Below are 7,197 nucleotides of genomic sequence, written 5' to 3'. Positions count from 1 at the left end.
ATACTACATACGCTATGTCCATAAGACATGTGAGAGGGAAAATGAAGGTTGCTCAGTTGTGTCTGACTCTTTGTGACCCCATGGACTGTAGCCCATCAGGCTTCTCTGTCCATGGGATTCTCCAGGCAAGAATACTAGAGTGGGTTGCCATTCCCTTCTCCAGGGGATCTTCCTGACCCAGGAAACAAACCGGGGTCTCCAGCACTGCAGGCAGATTCTTTATCATCTGAGCCACCAGGGATGCCTCCAAACAGGAGTTAGATGCCATGAAGTAGGTGGCAATGGCTTAACCAAAGGCATGTTGTCAGGCCATAGAGCTTCTTCCATCCTAGTCAAGGGGAATGCTAATCTTTTCTCCTTTCATACAACACATAGAAGACATACACCCTAAATTAAAACTTTAAAAGGTTGAGAAAAAACCTAAGTACAAGCAGAAGTTGTTCGAGTGTTTCTTTCTAGACCCCAGTGGGTGTAAATGCACACTTTGTGGTGGGAGAGGCTGAGCCCCACTTCAGGATCTCTTGCTTAGTGCAATATTTTTATGTCTGACATTGACTAGAATCTATATTCCATCCACTGGATGAAGGAAAGCCAGAATTCAATTAGACGAATGTTCACTGAAGGCCTGTCTTGTCCTGGATAGTCTGCTAAATGCCAAGGGGTTAGTGACTCTGTGCCTGGGATTATTCTAGGCAGACCTGATTTAAAATACTCATTTTCATTTTCCCATAAGTATACTCACCCTGGCTGGTTGCATGCCCAGAGTTTTAGTATAGAAAGTATTGTGACAATTGCTACGGAATAACCAAAGGATGGAAAAGACTGCTCCTGTTCCTCAGGTCTTATTTTGGGTTATGTTGTGTTAGCAGTGGCCACAGTAAAAAAAAACAAAACAAAACAAACAAAAACAACAACAGGGCCACCAAGGAGGAGCATATGGGAGCTCTAGATATCTTGGCGATGTGGTGATGTCTGTTTCTGAACCCAAAAGGAGGGGGCACAGATTTCCCTTGATTATTCTTATTTAATCCATAAAACGGTAGTCATGTATGGATGTGACAGTTGGACTGTAAAGAAAGCTGAGCACTGAAGAATTGATGCTTTTGAACTGTGGTGTTGGAAAAGACTCTTAAGAGTCCCTTGGACTGCAAGGAAATCCAACCAGTCCATCCTAAAGGAGATCAGTCCTGGGTGTTCACTGGAAGGACTGATGTTGAAGCTGAAACTCCAATACTTTGGCCACCTCATGTGAAGAGCTGACTCATTTGAAAAGACCCTGATGCTGGGCAAGATTGAGGGTGGGAGAAGAAGGGGATGACAGAGGATGAGATGGTTGGATGGCATCACCAACTCAATGGAGATGAGTTTGAGTAAACTCAGGGAGGTCTGGTGTGCTGCAGTCCATGGGGTCACAAAGAGTCGGATATGACTGAGTGACTACACAGAACTGAACTGAACAGGTACAGGGACACTTCTGAAAGATGAGCAATTTTATTAAAAGCACAAGAAAATAAACGAGGGCATTAAAGTTACACAGCCCTCTGGGACTGAGCACAAATAGAATGAAGCCGGCTGTATGTTACTCAGACTGTTGGGGCTGAAACAGTCAGGGGAAGCTTTGCCAATGTGTATGGATGTGAGACTTGGACCATAAAGAAGGTTGAATGAGAACTGATGCTTTTGAACTTTGGTGCTGGAGAAGATTCTTTAGAGTCCCTTAGACAGCAAGGAGTTCAAACCAGTCAATCCTAAAAGAAATCAACCCTGAATATTCATTTGAAGGACTGATGCTGAAGTTGCAGCTCCAATACTTTGGCCACCTGATGCAAAGAGCTGACTCATTGGAAAAGACCCTGATGCTGGGAAAGATTGAGGGCAGGAAGAGAAGGGTATGAAAGAGGATGAGAAGGTTGGATGGCATTACTGACTCAATAAGACTTCCCTGGTGTCTCAGATGGTAAAGCGTCTGCCTGCAATGTGGGAGACCCAGGTTTGATCCCTGGGTGGGCAAGACCCTTTGGAGAAGGAAATGGCAACCCACTCCAGTACTCTTGCCTGGAAAATCCCATGGACGGAGGAGCCTGGTAGGCTATAGTCCATGGGGTCACAAAGAGTCGGACACGACTGAGCGACTTCACTTCACTTCACTGCGTCAATGGACATGAGTGTGAGCAGACTCTGAAAGATGGTGAGGGACAGGGAACTTTGGAGCGCTGTAGTCCACGGGGCTGCAAAGACTTGGACATGACTTAAGAGACCGAACAGCAGCAACTGCGGGGCCTGGAAGCACAGTGGCATGTGCTTCCCGGTAGAGAGGAGCCTCTGGGACTCTGCAGGGGAGGTGAACAGTGAGAGCTAAGAATGTCAGTGAGGCTGAGCTGGAAGGTCTGAACATCAGCCCGGCAGGTCATGGGAGGGCGGCAGATGGGTGTTCATTCTGAGTCGTGGGGTAACTAGTGGAGATATGGGTGAAAGTAGTTGTGGCAGGTTTTGAAAGCCAGACAGAAGAGTTTCAAAATCAGTTTGAGGGCACTGGAGAGCCATTGACCAAAGTGAATTTGGAGAAGGTTAATTTGAAGCTGTGGAGAAATGCTATCTGTTGATGTTATCTTCTGACACCTCCTGATTCATTCTATCTCGGTTTGTGATGCAGAAACAACCTCCTTATTGGCTCCCTCCCTCTCACTCAACTCTTGCTAGTCCACTTCCTGTACTTTTGGCTAAGAGATCTTCTAAAAATGCCATCTGACCACAGCTCTTCCCAGCTCAAACATGTTTAAATGGTCCCCACCATCTTTTCCATAAAGACCAGATGCCCTTATGCCTTTTCCGTTGTCTTGCTCTCCAGGTTTTTCTTCCACTTCCCACAAGCAAAACTGAAGGCCTTGTACTTCCCTGAGCCCTCCACCCCTCCTGATATTTATCTGAGCCATGAGATCCGCCCCCCAGCCCATCCCCAACTTCCTCTTACCCTGGCTGACTTTGGCTCATGCTTCAGACTTGGCTCAGCCTTCAGAGTTCTCTTGAACGTCACGGCTCAGAGTGTGGTCTGTGCACCAGTGTCATTCTCAGTATCTCCTGGATCTTGTTAGGGATGTAGAGTCTCAGGCCCCACCTCAGACCCACTGAGTCAGACCTGCATTTAACAAGGACTCTAGGAGGATTATGTGCGTAGTGACGTTCAGAAGCACAGCTCTGGGCATTCTGGTCCACTCCCTTCACACCCCCAACTATAGGAGAATCAGGCTCCCATGCACTCCTGGAAGCCTTCCTAAGGGGACATTGATGTCTTTTTATTTTCTTGTGTTTCCTTCCTTGATTTTGACCTGTCTGAGGACCAGGATGACACCTTATTCATTTTTGGTGGCTGACTCAGGGATTAGTCTAGTGCCAGCACACAATAGGTGTTCAATAAATGCTTGTTCCATGAGTGAACCATCAGCAGCAGCCTCATATCACGAATGATGATCCACTGTTACTCTCACACCACTGGTGACCAGCATAAGGGAGACCCCATACAGGATGCTTTGTTGAGACCTGTTGACACCTTAGTTTCAAGCATCTATTTACCCTAAATGAGCTGTGAGGCCAGCCAGGCCCCTGGTACCTGCCAGAGCCCAGAGCCCAGTGCTCGTGATGCTGACATGTAAATTCAAGAGACTCTCCTATTAGCAGGACTGCTTTTAAACAGCTGCCCCTTGGGGAAGAACGAGCTGTTCATGAAAAACAGACTTGTCAATTAAACAACATTCTCCTTCTGATCAAAGATCCACCTTGAAGACTTTTAATTTGGCCTTAAAGTGAGGATTGAGGGACTAAACGACATGGGGCACCACTTTTGACCGCTTACCCTTAGTGGGGAGCCCTCATCAGGACTCTTGGCTCTGTGCACAGAATGGGGAGGTCACCCTAGCTCTAGAACTGGCTTTTCTCTCTATCTTGGAGACGGACATGGGTGACCCTCATGCCAGAGCTTCAACAGTGAGAGAGCCTCCAATTGACCTTGGAGTCCAAAGGACACAGTTAGACCTGCCTCAGTATTTCAAGGCCCAGTTATAAAGTCTGGAGCATTGTCAAAGGGGACAGGGGGACATGACGATCAAGGCTTGGCCTTGGAAGTCCATGAACAGATTTTTGATGCTTCTCCCTTCTACCCTGAATTTTCTGTAGCCCAGCTGAACTTAAAAAAACGTGTCCTCTATTTGTGATGAAAGGAATAGCTTGCGTTTGCCAAGTCCTTAACTCGTCAATGCATTTTCCAATCTTGGGTGTCATTTGGTCCTCATGGGAGACAGCAGAACTGTGTCACAGACTTTATTTCAGACCTGTGGGACTAAGGTGCAGAGAGAGGAAGAGACCAATCTCGTGCCGTGTGACTAGTGGGGTTGAGCTGAGGTTGGGACCCAGGGCTTGTGACTCAGTGCAGAGCTCTTTGCAGCCTGCTTCTTGAATTTACAAGATGGATTCCTGCATGTGGATACCACATGCCAGGGTGGAAATATACCTTGTCTGTTAATTCTCATTCCTCTGAGATATAGGAACTCTATCTTCCTCATTTGCCAGACTGGGAAGTCATGGTGGACATCCCGTCTTGGCCAGACAAATGTCTCCTGCAGGACCCAGCTTCCGTGTGATTCCTTGGGTTCTTTCCTGGTTTCCCAGCAGCCATGGGTACTCCTCCTTACTCTGCTCTTGAATCTGTTGGTCTCTCCTCTATAGCATCCATCATCCTATGGGATGGTAATCATTGGCCTTTGAGTGGTTTGAGGGTATCCTTTTTTTTTTTTGACACGATTCAACCCTGGGTAATGATATTCTTTCTCTTTTCTTTGCAATTTTCCCTGAACTTTTGTTTCTTTGGGGTCCTCTGGAGTAAAAGAAAGCATATTATACATCAGGGCACATTTGACAGATACAAGTGATTATTACTAATAGTGGGATTATTTCCCCACATGTCCAATGTATTCAGGCTTCTTTCAAATGAAATGAGTTTAAAACTCATCCCTAAAAATGAAATGAAGTCTTTAAGTTTAATTCTACCTACCTCCTTCTTTTATCTGGATTTCAAAACCTTTTTGTTTTTAATGAGAGTGATATTATGCTGCCCATAATTTTTAAAATACTTTGATACAAAATATACTCACACACATGGACTTCAATTATCTTTATAACCACAACTAGAGGTTTTACTTTTTGTAGGTGAAAAAATAGTGTTCAAGATCTGTGGATTGGTCAGAAATATTGCAGTGACCCTTCCCCTTTGCATAACAGTACGTAAGAACATAGTCCAGTGGTCCATACCTTTCCAAATGATGCCAGATGTTCCCTTTGGAAATGATCCTGCACCAGCCACTGATTAGAGAATTCTGGTCCCACAAATCTAATTATAAAATCAGCTGAAACCTGCTGGTAGTCTATTGTCACATCTTCCTTTGGCGGACCTAAAACTTTCTACAGGGATGGAGAGCTGGAATGTCATGCTTACAGACTTGGTTGTATGAGCATTTTGGAGCCTGCTTGCTAAGTGAATGAATACACATGTGGTGGAATTTTGTATGGGACTTAATTTTATTGTAAGCAAATAGTGGAGTTTCCCAGCTGGCTCAGTGGTAAAGAGTCCACCTGCCAATGCAGGAGACACAGGAGACATCAGTTCAATCACTGGGTCCAGAAGATCCCCTGAAGAGAGTAATGGCAACCCATTCCAATATTCTTGTCTGGGAAATCCCATGGACTGAGGAGCCTAGAGAGTTATGGTCCATGGGGTCACAAAAGGGTTGGACATGACTTAGTGACTAAACAACAGCAACAGTCAAATGGCAAGGGGAGAGGTCTATAGACCCCACCCACCTCTAGCTGTTGGATGCTGCCCATGTTTGCTAGAAAGAACCTAATAATTGCGAACAACCAAGTTGGCTTAGGTGAGATCACAACAGAAGATAATGGAAAAACTGAGTTCATCTCTTAGAGTAGTCTTTGGCTCATTAGATTACTTTATTGCCATTCTTAGGATATTCCATCATCAACCTTCTCAGTTTTGCAAAGGAGGCTAATAAAGTGTCCTCTAAGCAAACAACAAGAACACAACACTGCTAATGATATCTTAGCTTCGTCTTATCATGGCTCCGAAATTTAGTTTTCAAAATACACTGGGGGCCAAGGATGACATGGGTGCCTGCGTGATGAGTGTCATCCTGTCCAGAGAGAGAGGATTGCTTGACAGTGTACACAAGGGCAGTAATGATGGCAGCACTGCTATCAATCCAGGGTCACTGGGGAAAGACTCCAGTTTCTTTAGCACCTTTTACCACATGGGGCCTATTAGGATTGAGGGGAGAAGTTTGCTGCAGATTTTGTGGGAATCCATGGCAGCTCAGCATGCTTTAGATGGTGGGGTAAATCCTGCGTTGTCCCTCATTTCTAGGGTTGGAAGTTATAGAGGGATTTTTTTTTTTATACCCATGCAATAATAACTTGGCAAAAAGAGTCTGTATGTAGAAGAGAATCCTGGAATGAGATACATCAACTGTTAATTATGGTTGTCTTTGGATGGTGGAAATAAGGATAGTATTCTTCTTTCGACTTTGGTTTTTCACAAAACATTTTAGTGCCTGATGATACGATTTTGAGGCACTTGGTATAGGGTCTTTCAGCCTTGAGTGAGTTGGGGGTACAATGTCCAAGCTCTGACTTGGCCGCAGGGTGACAGCAACCCAGACTGACCCCTTGGGCATTGCCAGACTTATTATAGGAGGAAAGAGCCCAGAGAGGGAAGAGAGTTTCTTAATAGAGAAATGGAGGCTTGGGTCATCTTAATTTCAGTGTTAGAAGAACAGTGACCTTTTTTGATATCCCAAGTTTCTACAACAGGTCACAATGCATCAGAAGCATTTCCCCATGCTACTAGATACTTTAACTAGATATATCCAATATAAATATATATATTGGAGTCCCACTATCCAAACACACTCACTAAATTAAGGATTGAATGTTATGTCATTGAATGGTTGGCTTATTATTCAATGAATGAGAACTCTACAGTTGGAAATTTAGATCTTTTCATTTTTCATCATATATTACAACGAATATAATTGTGCATAAAGCTTTCGTTGGTTTGTTTCTGATAACAGTAGTATTAGTTAGTGTTTATGCAAGCTGCTTACCCTTCTAGAACTTCAAATTTTGTTGGCAAGGGAC

The 7,197-nt window shown here is 44.6% G+C and overlaps 1 non-coding gene across 1 annotated transcript; it reads right to left on the bottom strand.

The window, feature by feature from the left end:
- Positions 1-248: 248 nt before the first annotated feature.
- Positions 249-371, bottom strand: LOC138094061 (U6atac minor spliceosomal RNA). The gene has a single exon (XR_011146196.1). It is a non-coding gene; the product is annotated as a U6atac minor spliceosomal RNA (small nuclear RNA).
- Between the last annotated feature and the right edge of the window lie 6,826 nt (positions 372-7,197).

The sequence above is a fragment of the Capricornis sumatraensis genome, chromosome 1, assembly GCF_032405125.1.
Source record: "Capricornis sumatraensis isolate serow.1 chromosome 1, serow.2, whole genome shotgun sequence".
NCBI lineage: Eukaryota > Metazoa > Chordata > Mammalia > Artiodactyla > Bovidae > Capricornis > Capricornis sumatraensis.
Note: the sequence above shows the minus strand (reverse complement) of the source record. Positions and strands in the feature narration are given on the sequence as shown.